Source organism: Anomaloglossus baeobatrachus, chromosome 8 (assembly GCF_048569485.1).
Source record: "Anomaloglossus baeobatrachus isolate aAnoBae1 chromosome 8, aAnoBae1.hap1, whole genome shotgun sequence".
Lineage (NCBI taxonomy): Eukaryota > Metazoa > Chordata > Amphibia > Anura > Aromobatidae > Anomaloglossus > Anomaloglossus baeobatrachus.
The window spans coordinates 118207291-118230064 of NC_134360.1; the positions used below are offsets into that span (position 1 = coordinate 118207291).

The following is a 22774-nucleotide window of genomic DNA, read 5'->3' on the forward strand; positions in this document are numbered from 1 at the left end:
GGGTTAAAGCACTCATTGGGACCTGCATGGAAAAAATATGTGGTTGTGAAATCCAGAAAAATTACTAGTAGTAAATCAAATGGGCCAGGGATGTGATCGGTGCAGTGTATTGTAGAGATTGAAAACTCCAAGGTATAAATCGGTGATCAGACGTCAGATCTAGTCATATGCGAATAATAATGACAGGGATCTGATGTATCTATATACAATAAGTATCCTTCATCCCACTGGGACTTTCCATTGTTATATGGACAAAGCGACATCCCAGTGGCTACAAGGCCCTGGTCCCTCTGCCCACTGGGAAACAGCCGGCTCTGTATAGAGAAAGCTAAATCCCAGTGAAAGGAGGGACCAGGGCCTTGTAGCCGCTGGGATTTAGCCACAACCATTTCGTAGCCTTCACCTTTTTTTTTTTTTTTTTTTTTTTGTTTATTTATTACAGTCACGTTAAAATGACGTCACTGACGTGTTGTGTCACGTGCTGTACGTCATCAAGGTCCTTGTCTTCTAGGAAGCAGCGGCTCTCAAGGTGAGCGGGAGTGAGTGGTTGGGCTCTACGTGCAGCCGGCATCGTAAGGGATATGCCGTGCTCAGGGCCCGTGCGACAGGAGAAGCTGTGTTCCAGTGCCCGTGCGGCAGGAGAAGCTGTGCCCCGGCGCCCGTGCGGCAGGAGAAGCTGTGCCCCGGGGCCCGTGCGGCAGGAGAAGCTGTGCCCCGGCGCCCGTGCGGCAGGAGAAGCTGTGCCCCGGCGCCCGTGCGGCAGGAGAAGCTGTGCCCCGGGACCCGTGCGGCAGGAGAAGCTGTGCCTTAGGCTACTTTCACACATCCGGTTTGAGCCCTGCGGCTCAATCCGGCTGTGAAAACTATGCAACGGATGCGGTGAAAACACCGCATCCTTTTCATAAGTTTTTACATGCGGCCCGTCCGGTTTTTGCCGCTTGCGGCACACTACTGAGCATGCGCAGTGGCAAAAACCGCATGCGGCAGCTGGATGCGGTTATTGCCGCATCGCGCCGCATCCGGCCGCCATAGGCATGCATTGAAAAATGCGCCGCAGCGGCCGGATGCGGCGCGATGCGGTGTTTTTTGCCGGAGCAAAAAACGTTGCAGGGCACGTTCGATCCGGCCGCCGCATCGGCTAAATCTGCCGCAAGCGGCCAAAACCGGACCGGACGCAAGCCCCTGCGGCACAATACGGCACTAATGTAAGTCTATGCAAAAAAAAACCGCAACCGGCGTTACAAAAGCCGGTTGCGGTTTTTCTGCAGAACGCCGTATTGTGCCGCAGAGCAAAAATCCGGATGTGTGAAAGTAGCCTAAGCTGTGCCCCGGGGCCCGTGCGGCAGGGTAAGCTGTGCCCCGGGGCCCGTGCGGCAGGGTAAGCTGTGCCCCGGGGCCCGTGCGGCAGGGTAAGCTGTGCCCCGGGGCCCGTGCGGCAGGGTAAGCTGTGCCCCGGGGCCCGTGCGGCAGGGTAAGGCAACTTTCACACATCCGGATTTTTGCTCTGCGGCACAATACGGCGTTCTGCAGAAAAACCGCAACCAGCTTTTGTAACGCCGGTTGCGGTTTTTTTTTTGCATAGACTTACATTAGTGCCGTATTGTGCCGCAGGGGCTTGCGTTCGGTCCGGTTTTTGCCGCATGCGGCAGATTTAGCCGATGCCGCTGCCGGATCGAACGTTCCCTGCAACGATTTTTGCTCCGGCAAAAAACACCGCATCGCGCCGCATCCGGCCGCTGCGGCGCATTTTTCAATGCATACCTATGGAGGCCGGATGCGGCGCGATGCGGAAAAAACCACATCCGCTCGCCGCATGCGGTTTTTTCCACTGCGCATGCTCAGTAGCATGCCGCAACCGGAAAAAAACGAACGGGCCACATGTAAAAACTTATGCAAAGGATGCGGTGTTTTCGCCGCATCCGTTGCATAGTTTTCACAGCCGGATTGAGCCGCAGAGCTCAAACCGAATGTGTGAAAGTAGCCTAAGGCTAAGTTCACACTTCAGTTGTTTTGCATCAGTCACAATCCGTAGCCTTGAGGAATTATGGAATCCTGCAAAATATTTTGCAGGAATCCAGTATTTCCTCATAGACCTTCTATTAGTGACGGATTGCGACTGATGACCCTGCGTTGCATCCGCTGCGTCACGGTCCGTCGTTTTTGACTGACTGCCGAGCGGGGAGCAACGCAGAATGTAACGATTTCGGGCCGTCAAAATTAACGCGCTGCACAGGAATCCGTCGCCATCCGTCAAGCTTGTAATGTATGTCTATGGTGCTGGATTCCATCGTAATCCGTCTTACAACGGAATCCAGCGCAGGATTCCGTCGTGCTCTACTGAGCATGCCCAGCATGTTTGGCACGCCCACTGGGCTGTCCAAAACACAGACGGATCATGACTGATCCGTCAAAAAACGGACGCACAGCGGATGTAACGGATGCAACTGATCCGTTTTTTCACAGGATTCCTGCGAAAGGAATCCTGTGAAAAACACATCAGTTGCATCAGTTGACATCTAAAAAACAACTGATCCGTTGCTGACGGACCTGACGGATTGAAAACAACTGAAGTGTGAACTTAGCCTAAGCTGTGCCCCGGGGCCCGTGCGGCAGGGTAAGCTGTGCCCCGGGGCCCGTGCGGCAGGGTAAGAAGGTGTCTGAGACACCTTCCATGATTAATCTATAGTGAAAGTAAATAAACACATACACCGAAAAATCCTTTATTTGAAGTAAAGACAAAAAAACACCCTCTTTCATCACCTTATTAACCCCCAAATACCCCTCCAGGTCCGACGTAATCCACACGAGGTCCCACGACGCTTTCAGCTCTGCTACATGAAGCTGACAGGAGCGGCAGTAGAACACCATCACTCCTGTCAGCTTCACAGAGCAACTGAAGTGAGTCGCGCTGTCAACGGAGACGTCACTCATGTAGTGCCTGCGTGTGTGTGGTGATGATGGGAGCGGTAGTGCTTAGGTGTGTGCGGTGACGATGGTGGCAGTAGTGCCTGGGTGTGTGCAGTGATGATGGGGTCTCTCTCGAAAAAAGCAAAGAAAAACGGATCCGTTTTTTGCTAAAGCGTCGCATCAGTTTTTACACAATCTGCGACGGATCCATTGCATCAGGCACCAGCCGGATTATGCCTGACAGCAAAAAACGGATGTGTGAAAGTAGGCTAAGGCACAATCCGGCGCTTTGCTGAAAAACCGGATCCAGCGTCTGCTGCAGCCGCTTGTTTTTTTTTTCTTTCATAGACTTGCATTAGCGCCAGATTGTGCCGCTTGGCTCTGCTTTCTATCCGGTTTTCACCGGATCCGGCAAAATTTGCTTGTCTGGCGGCTGGAAAGAGCGCAGAATGAAACATTATTTTTTTTTTTGTCCCTGGCAAAAAAACGCATCGCGCCGGATTCAGCGCCATCCGGTGTGTTTTAAAATGAAAGCCAATTGGCGCCGGATCCATCTTAATGTGGCATACAACGTTTTCTAGGGACAGATTCCATTTTTTGCTACTGAGCATGCTCAGTAGCACAACGGATCCGTCCTAAAACTGAAGGAACTGATGGAAAAAACTGATGCGACGGATTCGTTTTTTTATTGCCGGATCCGTCACATCCGTTTTTTTTTCTAGTCCCTTCCACGACAGCATAGGAGGTTGTCTCTCCATGCCCTAATTGAGACAGGAAGCACAAGGGAAGTTAAACAGACCCTCCCACCTCCCATAGCCAGTGTCTTTCCTGTCCCCACGGGGCATGGAGAGGTTTTGTTTTTTCTCCTATACTGTGGTGGCCGGTGAATTACATTTTTTTTTTTTTTTTTTCCCTCCCCCTCTTACCTTAGCCGGGCAGTGTCGGTCAGGCCTTCGTCGCTCCTCCCCTACTGCTTCCCTCATATTGTGAGGGACCGCCGCTCCAGCCTTCTGGAGCACTTCTGGGGTGATGCAGTCTGTGCAGCTCCACGGCCGGCATCCTCCTTGAGTCGCCAGCCGCCTCCCGTATGCACGCTGCCGATGCGACCCAGAAGTGCTGCTGCTGGCGGGACTTCCGGTTCTCACATCCTTCCTGTGTGGGCGTTTCCGGTCGCGGAGTCAGCGTGTCGGACACGCCAACGAATCAGTGGCCTGTCATGGGACGGATACGGGAGGTGGGGAACGTTCCCTGCCACTGGGGGGGGGGGGGGGGGGGCAGGCCTTTTCACATAAAGGCTACCCTGAAGGAATCAGAACCACGGTAAGGATTCTTCTGTGCTGTGCTGTAATTTCTTCCCCTGCATCTGCAGAGCTCAGTGTTCCCCCTGCCACAGTGGACAAGCCGGCTAGGAAATATGAACAATCAGAATAATCTGAAAAATTCTTTAACGAGAAATCCGATGCATAGCAATATAAATACACATTTCTAAAGGGTGCTGCCACATGTAGTCAAGGATACTATTGCAAAGAAGAAAAGATACTACATATAAGGGGCAGCACACCCAATCATAGGTTAAAGGCAGTTTTATTGGAATTCATAACATTTAAAAACGTGTGTCCATATCAGGATATCTCCAAACCCCACACATGAAAAAACACAGTTTCATGACACATGCGGTAATCATATACCCATGTGCCTGGGTCAATACACCACCACTGTATATATCAAAATAAGAGCTCAGGCTATCATTAAGCAGAGGCACAGGCTGTTGTTAATACACAAATGGCAGAGTATCAAAATATGCATATATGTCCCTGATTACATAGCAGAGAGTCAGACAACATAAGACCTGCACCTTACACCTTTTTAAACAAGGTAAAAAACATTCAAAGATAGCCCATATGTATATAAAACCAGCTCCAGGTGGAGGGGGGGGGGAGAGGGGAGAGATCCTGGGATGTATCCCACGCGTATCACCGCAAGGCTTCGTCAGGGATAAGAGAAATAGGCGATACGCATGCGATATATCCCAGGATCTCTCTCCTCTCTCTCTCCCCCCCCCCCTCCACCTGGGGCTGGATTTATATACATAGGGGCTATCTTTGAATGTTTTTTACCTTGTTTAAGGTGTAAGGTGCAGGTCTTATGTTGTCTGACTCTCTGCTATGTAATCAGGGACATATATGCATATTTTGATACTCTGCCATTTGTGTATTAACAACAGCCTGTGCCTCTGCTTAATGATAGCCTGAGCTCTTATTTTGATATATACAGTTGTGGTGTATTGACCCAGGCACATGGGTATATGATTACCGCATGTGTCATGAAACTTTGTTTTTTCATGTGTGGGGTTTGGAAATATCCTGGTATGGACACACGTTTTTAATTGGTTTTAAATGTTATGAATTCCAATAAAACAGCCTTTAACCTATGATTGGGTGTGCTGCCCCTTATATGTAGTATCTTTTCTTCTTTGCAAAAGTCTGAAAAATCTAACAAATCTGAACAGACTGAGAAAATTAAAAAGTGCCCAGTCTGTTAGAAAGCTCCCTGCGGTCTGGGATAAGAAACTCTGCCAGCAGTGTACAGACCAGATTGTTAGGGCTGAACAACCATCCCTGGTAGACGAGCTGCGGTCCATAATGAAGCAGGAGATTCAGGCCTCACTAGCCTCCCTCCTTGCTGCTGGTCCTTCCCCCACTAAAAAGAGGACACTCCAGTCAGCACCGTCTGATCATGAGAGTGCCCCTGATTCCGCCTCAGATGGTCCCGATGAAGGTTCCTCCTCCGGGAGGCCTGACCGGTCTTTTCTTTTTTTCCTCAGAGGATTTGGGAGATCTTATTGGAGCAGTTAGGAGCACTATGGGGTTAGAAGACGAGCATGTCCTTGCTTCTGTTCAAGATGAAATGTTCGCTGGCCTGAAATCCACTAAACAGATAGGGTTTCCTGTCCATGCCAATATTCTGTATCTTATCTCTCAGAAATGGGAATTTCCTGAGAAACGATTCAGGAGCGACCCCAGACGCAGATTTCCCCTAGAGACTTCTGATTTGCATTGTGAGGTCCACAAAGTGGATGTGCAGGTGGCCAGGGTCGCTAAGAAAACGGCACTCCCCTTTGAGGATACTTCCCAGCTTAGGGATCATATGGATTGGAAGGTCGAGAGCCTCATGGAAAGATCCTGGGAGGCGTCGTCTTCTACCATTCAGGCCAACATTGCATCCACTTGTGTCTCCCGGTCCCTCCTTAAATGGCTCGACCAGTTGGAGGCTCATATTTCCCAGAGTACCCCTTGGGATGAGTTACTGAAATCTTTTCCCTTGCTTAGGAAGGCTACCAGTTTTTTGGCGGATACTTTGGTAGAGTCTGTCCACCTGGCAGCTAGGACCTCAGTCTTATCTAACTCTGCCAGACGAGCTTTGTGGCTTAACACTAGAAGTCCCAGGAATTTCGAGCTCCATAGGGTTCCAATGGTAGAAATGTCAAATGACCCCTCTCTGGGACTTCTAGTGTTAAAGCATGGAGTGGGGACTCCACTTCTAAGATGAGACTTTGCTCTCTTCTGTTTAAGGGGGACTTAGTATTTGGGCCTGCTCTGGATGACATTCTGGACAAGGCGACTGATCGTAAGGCCCTTCCAGATAAAAAAAAAAAAACAACCCAGTAATCGGTCCTTTAGTTCCTCGGTGCCTCAGACCTCCCAGCCCAGGGGGAAAGGGAAGTCAGGTCGGTGGAGCTACCGTAAAGGAAGAGGGAGAAATATTCTCATCCCTTCCCATCAACAACATCCTCAGCATGACAAACAGTGACTCGGCTCGGGTTGCGGGGCGACTCTCAACCTTCCTTCCCCAATGGCGGACCATCACCACCTTCCTGTGGGTCCTGAGGATCGTATCAGAGGGTTTATTAATAGAATTCAGCACCCCCCCCCCACCTCAACCAGGCCTCTGAGTCACTGCCCTGTCATCACAGGGTTCTCAGGATCTCCTGTACTCGAAGATACAAGAGTTAATGCATTCCGGGGTAGTTTCCCCAGTCCCAAGTCAGGAAGCAGGGGTAGGCCACTACTCCCGTCTCTTCCTTGTCAAAAAAAAAACGTCTTGAGACGTCCGGATTATCATCAATCTGAAACGTCTCAACCAACGGGTCCGATTCCGGCGTTTCAAGATGGAGTCCGTGAAATCTGCTATTCCATTGATAGGTCTACACCACCAGATGGCCTCAATAGACCTGAAAGACGCCTACTTCCATGTGCTCATCCATCCTCGTCACAGGCAGTACCTCAAATTTGCGATTCTGCACAAGGGGAACGTGCTTCATTTTTTCAGTTCAAAGTACTTCCCTCAGAATCTCCTCGGCTCCAAGAATCTTTTCAAAGATCATGAGAGAGGTAGTCGCCTTCATACGATTGCAAGGTGTCTGTCTGGTTCCATATTTGGACGACTTCCTTCTCATTGCTCCCTCCGCTCAGACCCTCAGGAGCCATGTGGAGAGGTCGTTGCACATTCTTCAGTCCTTGGGCTGGATCCCCAATCTTGAGAAACATGTGATGGTGTCTCCGTGGCATTCATGTTTTGCATATTTTCCCAGGAGGCCTTGTCACTGCGTTGAGAAACACGTGATGGTGTCTCCGGTGTTGGATGTTGATCTCCCCGAGGTCAACCATCCTTACCTATGTAGTCTTCTACTAGGTATTGCTCCCACTAGCCAGTTTCCTACGCCACACTGAGGAGGGGCAAATACCCCGAAACAGCTGTCTGTGGATGGATACCATGTTTTGGTATAGGCGGTTTCCTTGACTGGAGACTGCCCTTCCCGTGGTTGTTCCTTCCCGGTGAAATATCTGGCTAGTTTCCTGCCAGCATTGAGAAACATGTGATGGTGTCACCGCGGCATTCTTGTTTTGTTCCACAATCTCAAGAAGTCTCAGCTGCAACCCTCCTCCACTCGACAGTTTCTCGGGGTGCTGTTAGACTCCGACAGACAGGCATCATCAGAAGACCACAGGTTGACTCTTCTAACAAAAATCTCGACTCTTCATCGACAAGCACGTCCGACCCCTTGAGCGGCTATGTCTGCTCTGGGTTCCATGACGTCCTGCATTCCCGCAGGCCCACTCTCGTTGTCTCCAGGATTATATCCTGGCACATTGGGACAAACTCCCTTCTTCACTAAACAAACGGTTTCACCTCTCAGGAACTGTCTCTTCATCCCATCTCTGGTGGCTGCATCCCAACAACCTGATGGTAGGGGTCGCATGGACACTGACGACCGATGCCAGCCAGAGGGGGTGGGGGGGCTATGATTGCCAACGCATCGTTTCAAGGGGTCTGGAGTCCCTATATCGGCTCCCAATCCTCCAACTACCGGTAACTCAGGGCGGTCAGATAAGCCCTCCTTGCTGCTCAGGATCTCGTCCGGGACACTCACGTCCTGGTGTACTCTGACAATGTCACCATGGTAGCACATCTCCACAATCAGGGCAGTACAAGATCAGGCGCCCCGAAGTCCGTGTCCTCCCGTATTTTCCTCTGGGCAGAACAATCCCTGCTGTCCCTTTCTGCAGTCCATCTAAAGGGGTCCCTGAACCTTCAAACAGACTTCCTGAGTCGTCAGGATGTTCACACAGGAGAGTGGAGTCTGGACCAAGCGGTGTTCTGCTCCCTGGTGGCAAGGTGGGGTACTCCAGAGATAGACCTATTTGCTTCAGAGGGAAATCGCAAGGTCGCAACACTTTTCTCCCTGAACCCTCGGGACAATGCGTTGGGGGTGGACGCCTTCTTCCACAGTTGGTCCTTTCGTCTCGCAAACGCCTTCCCGCCTATTCCTCTTCTGGCACGGACCCTGCGGAAGATCAAAGAATACGGAACCACGACTATCCTGGTAGCTCCTCTGTGGCCACGGATGAGTTGGTACAGCCTGATCCTGACTCTCAGAATCGACGGACCGGTCCTCCTGGGTCTAGACCCCAGTTTACTGTCTCAGGGTTCGATATTCCATCCAGATCCCCAGAAACTCAAGTTGGATGCCTGGCTTCTGAGGCCTAGGCACGGAGGGCCCAGGGACTTTCTGACAGGGTCGTAGCTACTCTACAGAACAACCGTAAACCAGTGACTAATCGTATTTACAATAAAATCTGGATGAAATTTTCCTCCTGGTGTGGTTCTCGTCCTCCTGACCCGCTCCTACCTAACATTGCTCAAATACTCTACTTCCTTCAGAATGGATTGGACTTGGGCCTTAAGCCCAGCACCTTTTTAAAGGTGCAGGTCTCAGCACTCAGTGCAGTCTTTGATACGAATCTGGTGGATCATCGCTGGATCCGCCGATTCATAGTGTCTGCTAGTAGGATCTGCCCACGACAGAGGGTCCTGACGCCATCCTGGGATCTGAATGTGGTCTTTACCAGACTTTCTCAGTTGCCTTTTGAACCTCTGTCCTCCTGTGGCATCCGTTCTTTCTCTCACAAGACTGCCTTTCTTGTGGAAATTACCTCCGCTCGGAGAGTCAGGGAACGTCCAGCATTGTCCATCCGGGAGCCATACCTGACCGTCAGAGATGACAGCATTGTCTTTCAGCTGGACCCTTTCTTCCCAAGGTGGTTTTGGATTTTCATCGATCTCAATCCATTGTACTTCCTCCCTTCTGTCAGCATCCTCAGACTCCAGGGGAGGAAGTTTTCCATTCTTTGGATGTTCGCAGGACGGTGTTACACTACCTAGACCTTACGGCACCTTGGCGTCTTGATCAAAACTTATTTATCCAGCCCTTTGGTCGGAATAAGGGCAAGAAGGTGGCTAAGAGCACTATCGCCAACTGGATTGTTCGAGCCATTAGAGAAGCCTACCTCAACCAGCATCTGTCACCACCTACCGGATTTACGGCACACTCCACCAGAGCTACCTCTGTCTCCTGGGCTGAACAGGCAGGGGCTTCTCCCGAGCAGATCTGCAAGGCAGCTACGTGGTCTTCCCTCCATACTTTCACGAAGCATTATCTTCTGGATTTTGGCAGGAAAGTCCTCCAGGCTGTGCCCCCCCCCCCCCCCTCCTCCAAGGTATCAATTCATTGGTATTCCTCCTATGCTGTCGTGGAAGGGGCTAGAGAAATAAGAATTATTCTTACCGTTAATTCGGTTTTTAGGAACCTTCCACGACCGCACGTATTTCCCTCCCTAATCCTCGATATTCCTGGATGTGTTTATACTTCTCATGTGCTATGGGTTCTTTGTAAGACACTGGCTATGGGAGGTGGGAGGGTCCTTTTAACCTCTCTTGTGCTTCCTGTCCCAATTGGGGCGTGGAGAGACAACCTCCTATGCTGTCATGGAAGGTTTCTAGAAACCGAATTAACGGTAAGAATAATTCTTATTTCGCCGGATTGTGCCTGATGGTAAAAAACTGATGTGTGAAAGTAGCCTAAGGCCGGCTTCTCACTTGCGATTTTCTCGCAGTAGTGCAATGCGAGAATTTCTCGGACACATGTTAATCAATGAGGCAGCTCCCATCTGCTATTTTTTTTCTCTCAGTTCAAATCGGGCTGAGAAAAAAATTGCAGCATGCTGCGTTTTGGAGAGTTTCTCGCGTGAGTCTTTCCAATGCAACTTTATGGGAGCGGGTAAATAAACATATGTCACATGGACCGGCACTCACACCATCCTAGTGACCTTCGTTTTTCTAAATACATTTATCGCATGTTTCACAAAACACTGGAAATGTCTGTCGGTCTCTATTCTCTGTCTGTCGGCCTCTATTCTCTGTCTGTCGGCCTCTATTCTCTCTCTGTCCCTGTCGGTCTATTCCTTCCCCCCCCCCCCCCCTCTCATACTCACCGATCACCAGCGTGGCGCTGCACGGCGTTCACACTGCTCTGGCGGCTTCTCTTTTGAGAAAGCCGGCCGCTCATTATTCAATCTCGTATTCCCTGCTTTACCTACCATCCGACGCCTATGGTTGGTTGCAGTCAGACACGCCCCCACGATGAGTGACAGTTGTCTCACTGCAACCAATCACAGCTGCCGGTTGGCGGGTCTATATCATGCAGTAAAATAAATAATTTAAAAAAAATGTCGTGCGGTTTCCCCCCCCCCCCCACCCAATTTTAATACCAGCCAGGGTAAAGCCACACGGCTGAAGGCTAGTATTGTCAGGATGGGGAGCCCCATGTTATGGGGAGCCAACCACCCTAACAATATCAGCCAGCAGCCGCCCGGAATAGCCGCATCCATTAGATGCGACAGTCCCGGGACTGTACCCGGCCATCCCGAATTGCCCTGGTGCGGTGGCAATCGAGGTAATAAGGAGTTAATGGCAGCAGCCCATAGCTGCCACTAAGTCCTAGATTAATCATGGCAGGCGTCTCCCCGAGATACCTTCCATGATTAACCGGTAAGATTAAGAAAATGAAGACACACAGCAAAAAATCCTTTATTTGAAATAAAAAAACCCAACCCTCTTTAACCACTTTATTCAAGGCCACAAAAACCCTTCCATGTCCGATGTAATCCACAGAGGTCCCTCGACGCTGTTGGCTCTGCTACATTGGAAGCTGACAGAGAGCGGTCAGACCATGACCGCTCTCTGTGAGCTCCCTGCAGAGACTGAAGTGAGTATCGCTATCAGCAATGACGTCACTTAGGTTACCCGCGGCCACAGATCTCAGCAGGAGGACTTCTGCTGTGGCCACGGGTAACCTCAGTGACTGCACTGCTGATCGCGCGGCTCACTGCGGTCACTCAGGGGATTTGCAGTCACTGGTGACCGAAAATCGGGGCCATGCCACACAGACAGAGCATCAGGATAACAATGAAGTCGGGTGAAGTTCATCCAACTTCATTCTGATCATGCGGCTCTGTGTCTGCTGTCAGCGGCCATGTAGCAGAGCTGAATGGCAGATGACATAGTAAAAACGGATCCCATACGCATCAAACACGCATTGCGCATGCACTGCAATCATGAGAAAAATCCCAGGATCGCAGTGCAGCTGCATTGCACACTGATCATAAAGTGAACTGAAATCGCCCGACTTTTTTTTCCTGCCACTCAGACCGATTTTACACGCATAAATGTGTTTCCAGCCTTAGCTGTGCTCCGGTCCCATGCGGCAGCTGTGCTCAGAGAGAGCAGTGATGGGCCGGAATGTGTCCGCTACGGTCATCGTGTGCTCCTGTCAGGACTCATCACTGTCACCACCTCTCGAGCACGGTAGTTGGCTTGTGGTGCTATGTATGGCTCAGTGTGCATGATGTACCCACCATATGCCCATACAGGTACTGGCAGCCCAGCTGTGTTTACCTTTCACACAGGCTTTCCAGGAACCCTTGTAGTAATTCTCCCTTGGCGCAACCATTCAATAAGGAATCTTAAAAGGAACCTGACTGCAGTACTCTCCCATAAGTTAATGGTGGACAAATAATTTTCGCCAGGGGCAACACGAGAGGCCGTTGCTGGTGGGAGGGCCAAATCAGTAGGATGAAATTAATTCTGCTTAATATTAACATTACTTGTACACAATATAACATAATTATATCACTTAACCCCTTTAATTCTGCTCAATATTATCCGGCTTATTTTGCCCTTTTTTGTAATTTCAATATGGGGCTACATTGGGGCAGGTAAATAGATAGTGACTACTTACCTGCCATGCTGTCAGCCCCTCTCCCCCTGCTCAGATAGGTTATGTGACCTCTCCTGCTGTGCTTTTGCTGCTTCCTGTTATTTGTCAACAGGGGAAGGACCATGTTGACATGCAAAACAGCCACTGCATGTCGCTGCCCGGCTGGGCGGGTACCGTGTGGAGTCCCCGCCCCCCCCTTCCACCGCACCCTCCCACATTTCAGAGGCAGCAGCTGATGCATCTGAGGAAGCTGGAAAGTGCATACAGAGCTCGCGTCTGAGCAGCGCCTCAGAATCTGTTCTATCAGCTGCGGCCCCTGCAGCGGCAGCGCTCATCAAGGGGGTTGCAGCTGACAGCGCTTTATATCAGAGGACTGATTGCCCAGCGCTGCTCAGATGGGAGCTCTGTATACAGCTAATGCAATGATCAGCCGCTGGGCAATCAGAGGCAGCAGCTGATCACTGGAGAAGTTGCATAGAGAACTCTTTCTGCACAGCGCCCGGGAATCTGTCCTCTGATATCAAGCGCTGTCAGAAGCAGGACACCGAGGGAACAAGGACAGGTGAGAAGGATTTGTCTGTTGTTGTGTGTGTGTGTGTGGTTGTTGTGTGTTTTTTTTTTTTTTTTTTTTTTCTTCTTCCATGTGTGTGTGAAGTATGGTAGAATAGGGGACACTACTACATGACGAAAGTGGGGTAGGAAAGGGGCCATTACTATAGGATGAGCAGGATGGGCACAAGGATGGGGCATGGTACTATAGCATGGGCACAAGGATTGGGCACAGTACTACTTTTTCTCTGCCCTTCTGGAGACTGCTTTTCTTATCAAATTGTTTTGGATTAATATATTACCAGTTTATTTACATACTCATTCACAGTCTTCAGGCAGATTATTATCTCATGTTACACATTGTGTACATATAAAGTGGGTGTGATTTCCCACTGCATGAAGTCAGATTCATTTGTATGGAAGGCCTGTTACAGGAAGTTGTTTAGCACATCTATGCAGGTTGTTTTTAACTGCCTGTTTTTTCTTACCCCTTTCTTCCCCCTCCTCTTTTTATTGTCTTGTACATGCTTGTCATATTTATTTTATGCACTATGCACTTATGACTAGTATTTAACAAATAAAGAAAAAAATTATATTTCTTTATCGTTCCTTTGGGAGACCCAGACCTTGGGTGTTTAGCTTCTGCCTCCGGAGGACACACAAAGTACTACACTTAAAAGTGTAGCTCCTCCCTCTGAGCTTATACACCCCCTGGTGAGCCAGTCCCAGCCAGTTTATCGCTTTGTGTTCAGGAAGCATACATCCACACATGCATTCTCATGACTTTTTTCTTTGGAAGAGATTGAAGAAGTGCGGGTCCACGTCTGGACCCCCGGCATGTCCCTTCTCACCCCACTGTGTCGGCGGTGTTGTAAGGTTGATTTCCAAGGCTGGAGCCTTACATGCCGTGCTCCTTCACCATCCCTCCTGGGCTCTGGCTTGAAATGGGAGCCAGCACGGTCTCCATGCCTGGCAGGAGACCGGTCTCCATCCACAGCCCCTTGAGGATTCTGCTGGACCGGAGCACTAATCCCCAGGGACCTGGCCCTGCGTCTTAGCAGCTAAGTACCTGAGACGTTTATGTGTTGGGGGTCCCTGTTCTTTATTGTATGGGGAGAGTATGCTGAATGTATTTATTTTGGCATTTCCGGCGGGTTCTCTAGCCTTCGCCCGAGAACCGCGCCGATGGTGCCTGCGCGTCGGCCTCGCCGCTTAAATTTAGGCCCCGGCTTTGCCGGAGGCCTAGTTTCTGTTAACTACCCTCGCATGTCACTCATGCAGAGGGACAGGCACGGCTCCTCCCGGCGGCCGTCCTGCACAGGGGAGGGACACTCCCCACTGCTGGGGCGTGTCTCCTCCCCTGCAGGTCTCTATGGCCCTCCAGTTCCCGCTCTCCTACAGGAACGCCCCCAAGTCCTGCCCCCTCTCTTCGCTCCGGCGGCCATTTTCTTAGGCAGAGTTCACTCTGCGCTGGGCCTTTCTGCACTCTGCATCCCTGCTGAGGTGCTGTGCATTGGGGGTCCGGGCTTCGGGATCTGGAGGGCACACAACACCGCTTCCAGCGGTCTGGTAAGCCACAGCCGGTCTCTGGTTGTGGACCTCTGTATATTCTCCCTGGGGTTCATTCTCTTGCAGAGCCCCCACTCCAGCAGCATGTCTCACACGAGGAGCAAGGCTCCAAAGCTTTATACTGTATGCGCTGCATGTAAGCTCCTGCTGCCTGAGCCGAGCACCTATCCACATTGTGATGCCTGCTCCTAACTTGGCGGTGCCACAGCCTGGACTCTCACCCCCAGTGGTCTCTTCGGCTGCCTCTGCACCTGTGGCTGAACCCCCGGCCTGGGTAGAGTCCTTCTCTAGGTCTATTTCCCAGTCATTTGCTGAGTCCATGGGACTTTTGTCCTTGACTTTGATGAATATGCATCAGCCCTCCTCACAGGGTGCCTCTAATGCTCTTGCTAAGGGTTCTTTAGGATCCCTATCCTCTGACCTCCGTCCATCGGAGCTCACAGAGGATTCATCATCAGGTCCCAGACCCCGTCCTCCTAAGAGAAGGCGCAGGGTTTCCTCCCCCTCCTCCTCCCGTGGCTCTGATTCAAGAGCTGACTCGCAAGATGAGGAGGATGCCCTTACGGGGGGCTCGGAGGCTAACTCCATGTACCCCATCGATCTTTCCGAGGGTGACTCAGATCTTAGTGATTTGATTGCTTCTATTAATTCTGTACTGGATCTCAATCCGCCAGTATCAGAGGAGCAACCCTCTCTGGCAGAAAAGCACCAGTTTACCTCGCCTAAGAGAGTAAAGAGTGTGTTCTTAAACCACTCCAGTTTTCAGACCGCTGTGACCAAACCCAGGGCCTGTCCTGACAAACGCTTTCTAAAGCGTGGTTCTGATGACCGTTTTCCTTTTCCACCTGAGGTGGTCAAGGAGTGGTCTCACTCTCCAAAGGTAGACCCCCCCCCCCCAGTGTCTAGGCTCTCAGCCCGGACCGTTGTCGGTGGCTGACGGCACCTCACTTAAGGATTCCACTGACCGTCAGATTGACCTTCTGGCCAAATCTGTGTATGAAGCGGCGGGGGCCGCGTTTTCCCCGACTTTTGCAGCAGTGTGGGCTCTCAAAGCCATCTCTGCTTCTCTAGAGGAGATGCATTCCCTCACCAAGGAATCTATGCCTGAGATGGTTACCTTAACTTCTCAAGCTTCAGCTTTTTCATCTTATGCCATGTCTGCCATGCTAGAGGCTTCTCACCGCACTGCGGTGGCTTCAGCTAATTCCCTCGTTATCCGCAGGATCTTGTGGCTTCAAGAGTGGAAGGCAGATGCTTCTTCAAAGAAGTTCCTTGCTGGGCTCCCTTTTTCTGGTTCCCGGCTGTTCGGTGAACAGCTGGATGAAATTATTAAGGAAGTTACTGGCGGGAAGAGTACTTCCATGCCACAAACCAAGACCAGGAAACCCGCCGAGGGTAGGAATCAGTCGAGGTTTCGTTCCTTTCGTTCCTCCAACTGGTCGTCCTCTAAGCCCTCCGCCTCGTCCGCTAACTCAGCTAAGGACCAGAAATCCAACTGGCGCCCAAAAGCGCGTCCGCAGAAGACCGCAGGAGGTTCTGCCACTAAGGCAGCCTCCTCGTGACTCTCTGCCCGCTCCAGCAACGTCCTTAGTCGGTGGCAGGCTCTCCCACTTTGGCGACGCTTGGTTAAAACAAGTCTCCGATCAGTGGGTGAGAGATATCATATCTCACGGCTACAGGATAGAATTCTCTTCCAGCCCACCAAACAGATTTTTTCTCTCAACTCCCCCCCTGCTCCAAGGCCGCTGCCTTCTCACAGGCCGTGGCATCCTTGCAGGCAAACGGAGTAATTGTACCAGTTCCCGCTCGGGAACGGTTCAGAGGTTTTTACTCAAACCTCTTCCTAGTTCCCAAAAAGGACGGTATCTTCCGGCCCATCCTGGATCTCAAGCTTCTCAACAAGCATGTTCGGGTACGGCATTTTCGCATGGAGTCTCTGCGATCAGTCATTGCCTCAATGACCCAAGGGGATTTCCTGGCGTCCATCGACATCAGAGATGCCTATCTACATGTGCCAATTGCAGTTTCACACCAGCGTTGGTTACGTTTTGCAATAGGAGAGGATCATTTCCAATTCGTGGCTCTCCCGTTCGGGTTAGCCACGGCCCCTCGGGTATTCACCAAGGTCATTCCAGCAGTGATTGTGGTTCTGCACCTCCAGGGGTTGGCAGTGCTCCCTTACCTGGACGACCTTCTAGTCAAGGCTCCATCCAGCGCAGACTGTCAGCGGAGTGTCTCGCTCACTCTCGCCACTCTAGCCCAATTCGGGTGGCTTGTCAATCTTCCCAAATCCACTATGACTCCGACCCAGAGTCTCGCGTACCTAGGGATGCAGTTCGAGACTTTGCCGGCACTTGTGAAGTTGCCCTTAATCAAACAGCAGTCACTCCAGCTAGCGGTGCGCTCTCTGCTGAGGCCCCGCCGTTATACCCTCAGGCGTCTGATGCAGGTGCTGGGTCAAATGGTGGCGTCCATGGAGGCTGTTCCCTTTGCCCAGTTCCATCTGCGCCCCCTGCAGCTGGACATTCTCCGCTGTTGGGACAAGCGGCCTTCCTCCTTACACAGGTTAGTGGCTCTGTCGCCACGGACCAGGAGCTCTCTTCAGTGGTGGCTTCGGCCCCTCTCCCTGTCCCAAGGGCGCTCCTTCCTGGCCCTGTCCTGGGTGATTCTCACCACGGATGCCAGTCTATCCGGCTGGGGAGCGGTATGTCTCCACCACAGAGCGCAGGGCACTTGGACTCCGTCCGAGTCAGCCCTTTCAATCAATGTGCTGGAAACCAGAGCTGTGCTTCTAGCTCTGCTAGCTTTTCACCACCTGTTGGTGGGCAGGCACATTCGAGTCCAGTCAGACAACGCGACAGCGGTTGCCTATATCAATCACCAAGGCGGGACACGCAGCCGCCTGGCAATGATGGAGGTACAACGCATCCTTCAATGGGTGGAGGACTCTGGGTCCACATCCCAGGCGTGGAAAACTGGGAGGCAGATTATCTCAGCCGTCAAAGCGTGGACGGTGGCGAGTGGTCCCTGCAACCGGCAGTGTTTTCAGTCAATCTGCCGCAAATGGGGCACTCCGGACGTGGACCTAATGGCATCCCGTCACAACAACAAAGTTCCTGTGTACGTGGCTCGCTCCCACGATCCTCAGGCCTTCGCCGCGGACGCTCTGGTTCAAGACTGGTCCCAGTTTCGTCTGTCCTACGTGTTTTCCCCCTCTAGCTCTCTTGCCCAGAGTCCTGCGCAAGATCAGAATGGAGGGCCGTCGAGTCATCCTCATTGCACCGGACTGGCCCAGGCGAGCTTGGTATCCGGACCTGCTCCAACTGTCCGTGGAGATGCCGTGGCATCTCCCGGACCGTCCAGACCTACTCTCGCAAGGTCAGTTTTTCTGCCCAAATTCTGCGGCCCTCAAATTGACGGCGTGGCTCTTGAGTCCTGGATTTTGACGGCTTCTGGTATTCCTCCTGAAGTCATCTCCACTATGACTCGGGCCCGTAAGTCTTCCTCCGCTAAGATCTATCACAGGACTTGGAAAATTTTCCTGTCCTGGTGTCGCTCTACCGGCCATCCTCCTTGGCCATTCTCTTGCCGACCCTTCTGTCTTTTCTACAGTCCATTCTGCAGCTAGGACTGTCCCTCAACTCTCTCAAGGGACAAGTCTCAGCTCTATCAGTGCTGTTCCAGCGGCGTATCGCACGGCTGGCTCAGGTCCGCACCTTCATGCAAGGCGCGTCTCACATCATTCCGCCTTATCGGCGGCCCTTGGATCCCTGGGACCTTAACTTGGTCCTCACGGTATTGCAGAAACCCCCTTTTGAGCCTCTTAGGGAGGTTTCTTTGTATCGTCTTTCTCAGAAAGTGGCCTTTCTGGTTGCCATAACTTCTCTCAGGAGAGTCTCTGATTTGGCTGCGCTCTCCTCGGAGTCACCTTTTTTAGTTTTTCATCAAGACAAGGTGGTTCTCCGTCCGACTCCGGACTTTCTTCCTAAGGTGGTCTCTCCCTTCCACCTTAACCAGGACATTACCCTACCTTCCTTCTGTCTGGTCCCTGTTCATCGCTTTGAAAAAGCGCTGCATACTCTAGATCTGGTGCGTGCTCTCCGGATCTATGTGTCTCGCACCGCTGCGCTCAGGAGGTGCACCTCTCTTTTTGTGCTAACCACAGGTCGGCGCAAGAGCCTCCCTGCTTCTAAGCCGACCATAGCCCGTTGGATTAGATCGACAGTTTCGGACGACTACCAGAGTACTCGGGTGCCTCCCCTGCCGGGGATCAAGGCACACTCGACCAGAGCTGTCGGTGCCTCTTGGGCTTTTAGGCACCAGGCTACGGCTCAACAAGTCTTTCAGACTGCCACTTGGACTAGCCTGCATACCTTCTCGAAGCACTACCAAGTGCATGTTCATGCTTCGGCAGATGCGAGCTTGGGCAGACGCATCCTTCAGGCGGCTGTCGCCCATTTGTGAAGTTAGGTTCTGCCTACTTCTTAGTTTTTCTGTTTATTCCCACCCAGGGACTGCTTTGGAACGTCCCAAGGTCTGGGTCTCCCAAAGGAACGATAAAGAAAAAGATAATTTTGTTTACTTACTGTAAATTCTTTTTCTTATAGTTCCGTATTGGGAGACCCAGCACCCTCCCTGTTGCCTTTTGGCAATTTCTTGTTCCGCGTGTTATCACCGGCTGTTGTCGTGGACAGAGTCTCCGGTTGTTCCGGCTCTTGCTCTGTTCTACTTGTGGGTGGCTATTCTCCTTCAGCTTTTGCACTAAACTGGCTGGGACTGGCTCACCAGGGGGTGTATAAGCTCAGAGGGAGGAGCTACACTTTTAAGTGTAGTACTTTGTGTGTCCTCCGGAGGCAGAAGCTAAACCATGGTCTGAGTCTCCCAATACGGAACTATAAGAAAAAGAATTTACGGTAAGTAAACAAAATTCTCTTTTTTCAGCAATTTTGCTCATGTGTTTTTCTTGGTTTTAAATGACGGTAGAGGGGTAGGAAAGGGTCCATTACTATAGGATGGGCACAAGGATGGGGCACTGTACTATAGCATGGGCACAAGGATGAGGCACGGTACTATGGCATGGGCACAAGGAGGGGACACATTACAGGTTGGGCCCATTACTATACGATGAGCAGAAGGATGGGCATATTACTACACTATACCGTATTTTTCGGACTATAAGACGCACCGGACCATTAGACGCACCCTGGTTTTAGAGGAGAAAAATAGGAAAATAAAATTTTAAGCAAAAAATGTGGTCATGACACACTGTTATGGGGAGAGGATCTGCTGCTGACACTGTTATGGGGGTAATGTCTCCAAATTCTCTGCTAAGGTACCCCATCCTGGTAATGATCCTCCTGCCTTATATATGTACACCATCCTGGTATATGCCCTTAGCCTGCTATATACTGGCATCCTGGTATATATGCCCCCATCCTGGTATATATTCCCATCCTGGTATATATTCCCATCCTGATATATACCCCCATCCATCCTGCTATATACCTCCATCCTGCTAAATACCCCCATCCTGGTATATGGCATGTATTCTGTTTCACACACACAAAAAAAACAAAAACGTTTATACTCTCCTTTCCTCGCTCCATGCAGCATTACTTCTCCCTATGTCTGTGGCGGCGGCAGCAGCGCCGCTGGAGTGTTGAGCAGTCACCGATCACTTCCCTGCAGCATCGCGATGTCCTCCCATCTGCCGGTCAGCTGACCTGCGTGACTTGTGGTGCGCACAGCAATGACGTCATCGCTGTGCTCACCGCTCTCTACACAGATCAGCTGACCGGCACAGACAGGAGGACATCGCGGTGCTGCAGGGGAACGGTGAGTATGCCGTACTTATTCACTGCACCCCACGCTGATGATGATACGCGGGGGGCAGTGAATACAGCCGCACATGATCACTCCAGGCTGTAGTTGCCAGGGGTGATCACGGCCGGCTGTTTACCCCCCGCCTATCATCCCGCCCACCTGTCAGCGTCAGCGCTCATAGATGATGGGTGGGATCATGGGCGTGCATATGTAATGAGAGGGCCCACGTGGTCACGGCAGGCGCTGACACAGCCTACTCGTGCCGCCGATGACCCGCTCCACTGCAGCACCCTCATTCCCGGCCGCAGCCCTATATTCAGACCATTAGATGCGCCCCCCACTTTCCCTCAACATTTGGGGGAAAAAAACAGTGCGTCTTATGGTTTGAAAAATACGGTATGTGCCCATATTGTGCTGTCCTAGAGGTCTGTGCTGAGCAGAATACTGTCAGCCAATAGCTGGGCAGGGGGAGGGGCTGGACACTGAGGCTAGGCGGTGCTAGCTCTGACTGAGGTTTGGCAACCAAGGATAGCAACAAGTCATGTTTGCTTGAGCTGCATGTAAACAAAGAGGCTGCAGAGATAAAGGGATAATTCAAGAGGAACAAAAGTTTGAAAACAAAAAAAAAATAATAATGTAGGGGTGTTTTATGACAATACAGCAGAGATTAGCGTAAAACATTTTTTAGAGTATGTCGGATAATCCTTTAACTCTTTCCCGACCTTTGACGCACCATATGCGTCATGGTGGGTTTCCATTCCTGCAGCGCTGGTGACCGGGTATACTGAAATGTCACCAGCGCTGCAGGTACATAAGGACTTGTAGTTGATCCCAGGGGGGGTGGCTTTTCCCCCCCGTGGCTACGATCGCTCTGATTGGCTGTTTTCACATTCAATCAGAACGATTGTAATATTTCACCAATCAAACTTGGTGAAATATTACAATCCAGCCATGGCTGATGATGCAATATCATCAGCCATTGGCTGGAGCAGGGAGAGCTCCGTGTAATGCTCCCCCCCCCCCCCCCCATCTGATTGGGGGTAGTGTCCATGTGACGCTATCCCTCCAATTAGATGTGGAGGAGCGATGTGACCGGTGGGTGCCCTCCCCCTTCAGCTTCATCCTGACCGTGGACTGCGACGCTGAAGAGGAGGGTCACCTGTTGCCGCTGCCACCGCAATCTGATGCCACCGATCACCATCCGGTAAGTTTTTCTCCCCTCTTTGCTGTCTTTCCATTCGTTTCTGTGCTGTCTTCCCCCTCTCTTCTGTGCTGTTCCGCGCTCCCCCCCCCCCCCCGCTGTCTTCCGTTGCCCCCCCCACCGTTGTCCGATCCTACCACCACCCCGACCTCCGCTCCCCCCGCTGTCCGATTCTACCCCCCCAACCCACACTGACCTCCACTGCCTTCCCTGACCTCCGCTTTCTGTGATCACTCTCCGCCGGTGTCCTGCTTCTGACACCCAGCTGGTGTGAGTGACTGCTGCTGCTGCCAGTGATCAATCCCCCGCCCTGGTGATCACTGGGCAGCAGGGGGCCGATCACTGGGCAGCAGGGGGCCGATCACTGGGCAGCAGGGGGATGATCACCCGGACCCCCCTGCGATCTGCGCCCCTGCGATCTGCGCCCCTGCGATCTGCGCCCCTGCGATCTGCGCCCCTGCGATCTGCGTCCCCCTGTGCCCCGGTGATTACGCCCCTGTGATTATGCATCCCTGCGACTGCGCCCCTGTGATTGTATCCCCCTGTGATTGCGTCCCGGTGATTGCGCCCCAGTGATTACGGCTCCTGCATCTCCTCAGCCCTCTCCTGCAGTAGAAAGTTTCACCAAACACTTGCACATACACACGCACACTAAAATAAAGTTTAGGGTTTGGGGTTTTTTTTTTTTTTGCACACGCGCACACAAATGTCCTGCTCGTCCCTCCGTAGCTGATAGTGAGGGAGAGGGTCCCACTTTTCTCTCTTTCTCCCACTCTTCCTCCTCCAGTGACACAGACTTGACATCGCAGGACAAGAAATCGTCCGGAGGCCGGGAGGAGAAGAGCCGGAGGCCGGGAGGAGAAGAGCCGGAGGCCGGGAGGAGAAGAGCCGGAGGCCGGGAGGAGAAGAGCCGGAGGCCGGGAGGAGAAGAAGCCGGAGGCCATGGTGGAAGACCCACAGTAAAGTGTGAGTAACCCCCAACCTAGCGCTAGTGCACTAAACCACACACCCCAAACTGAAGTACATTACACCACACTAACCTGAAATACACTACGTTAGGTTGGTATGCGGTGTGGTATAGTGTACGTCAGGTGTGTGTGTGTGTGTGT

General features: G+C 51.7%; 1 protein-coding gene across 2 annotated transcripts in view; it reads left to right on the top strand.

The window, feature by feature from the left end:
- Positions 1-446: 446 nt before the first annotated feature.
- Positions 447-22774, top strand: part of TXN2 (thioredoxin 2) — a 104763-nt gene continuing 82435 nt past the window's right edge. Inside the window, exon 1 of one of the 2 annotated variants that reach the window (XM_075320911.1) lies at positions 447-529. The gene's annotated coding sequence lies outside the window, so the exon portion shown is untranslated. Of the gene's footprint in view, positions 530-22508; positions 22632-22774 lie in introns of those variants that run through there. The other variant, XM_075320912.1, reaches the window with a different exon arrangement.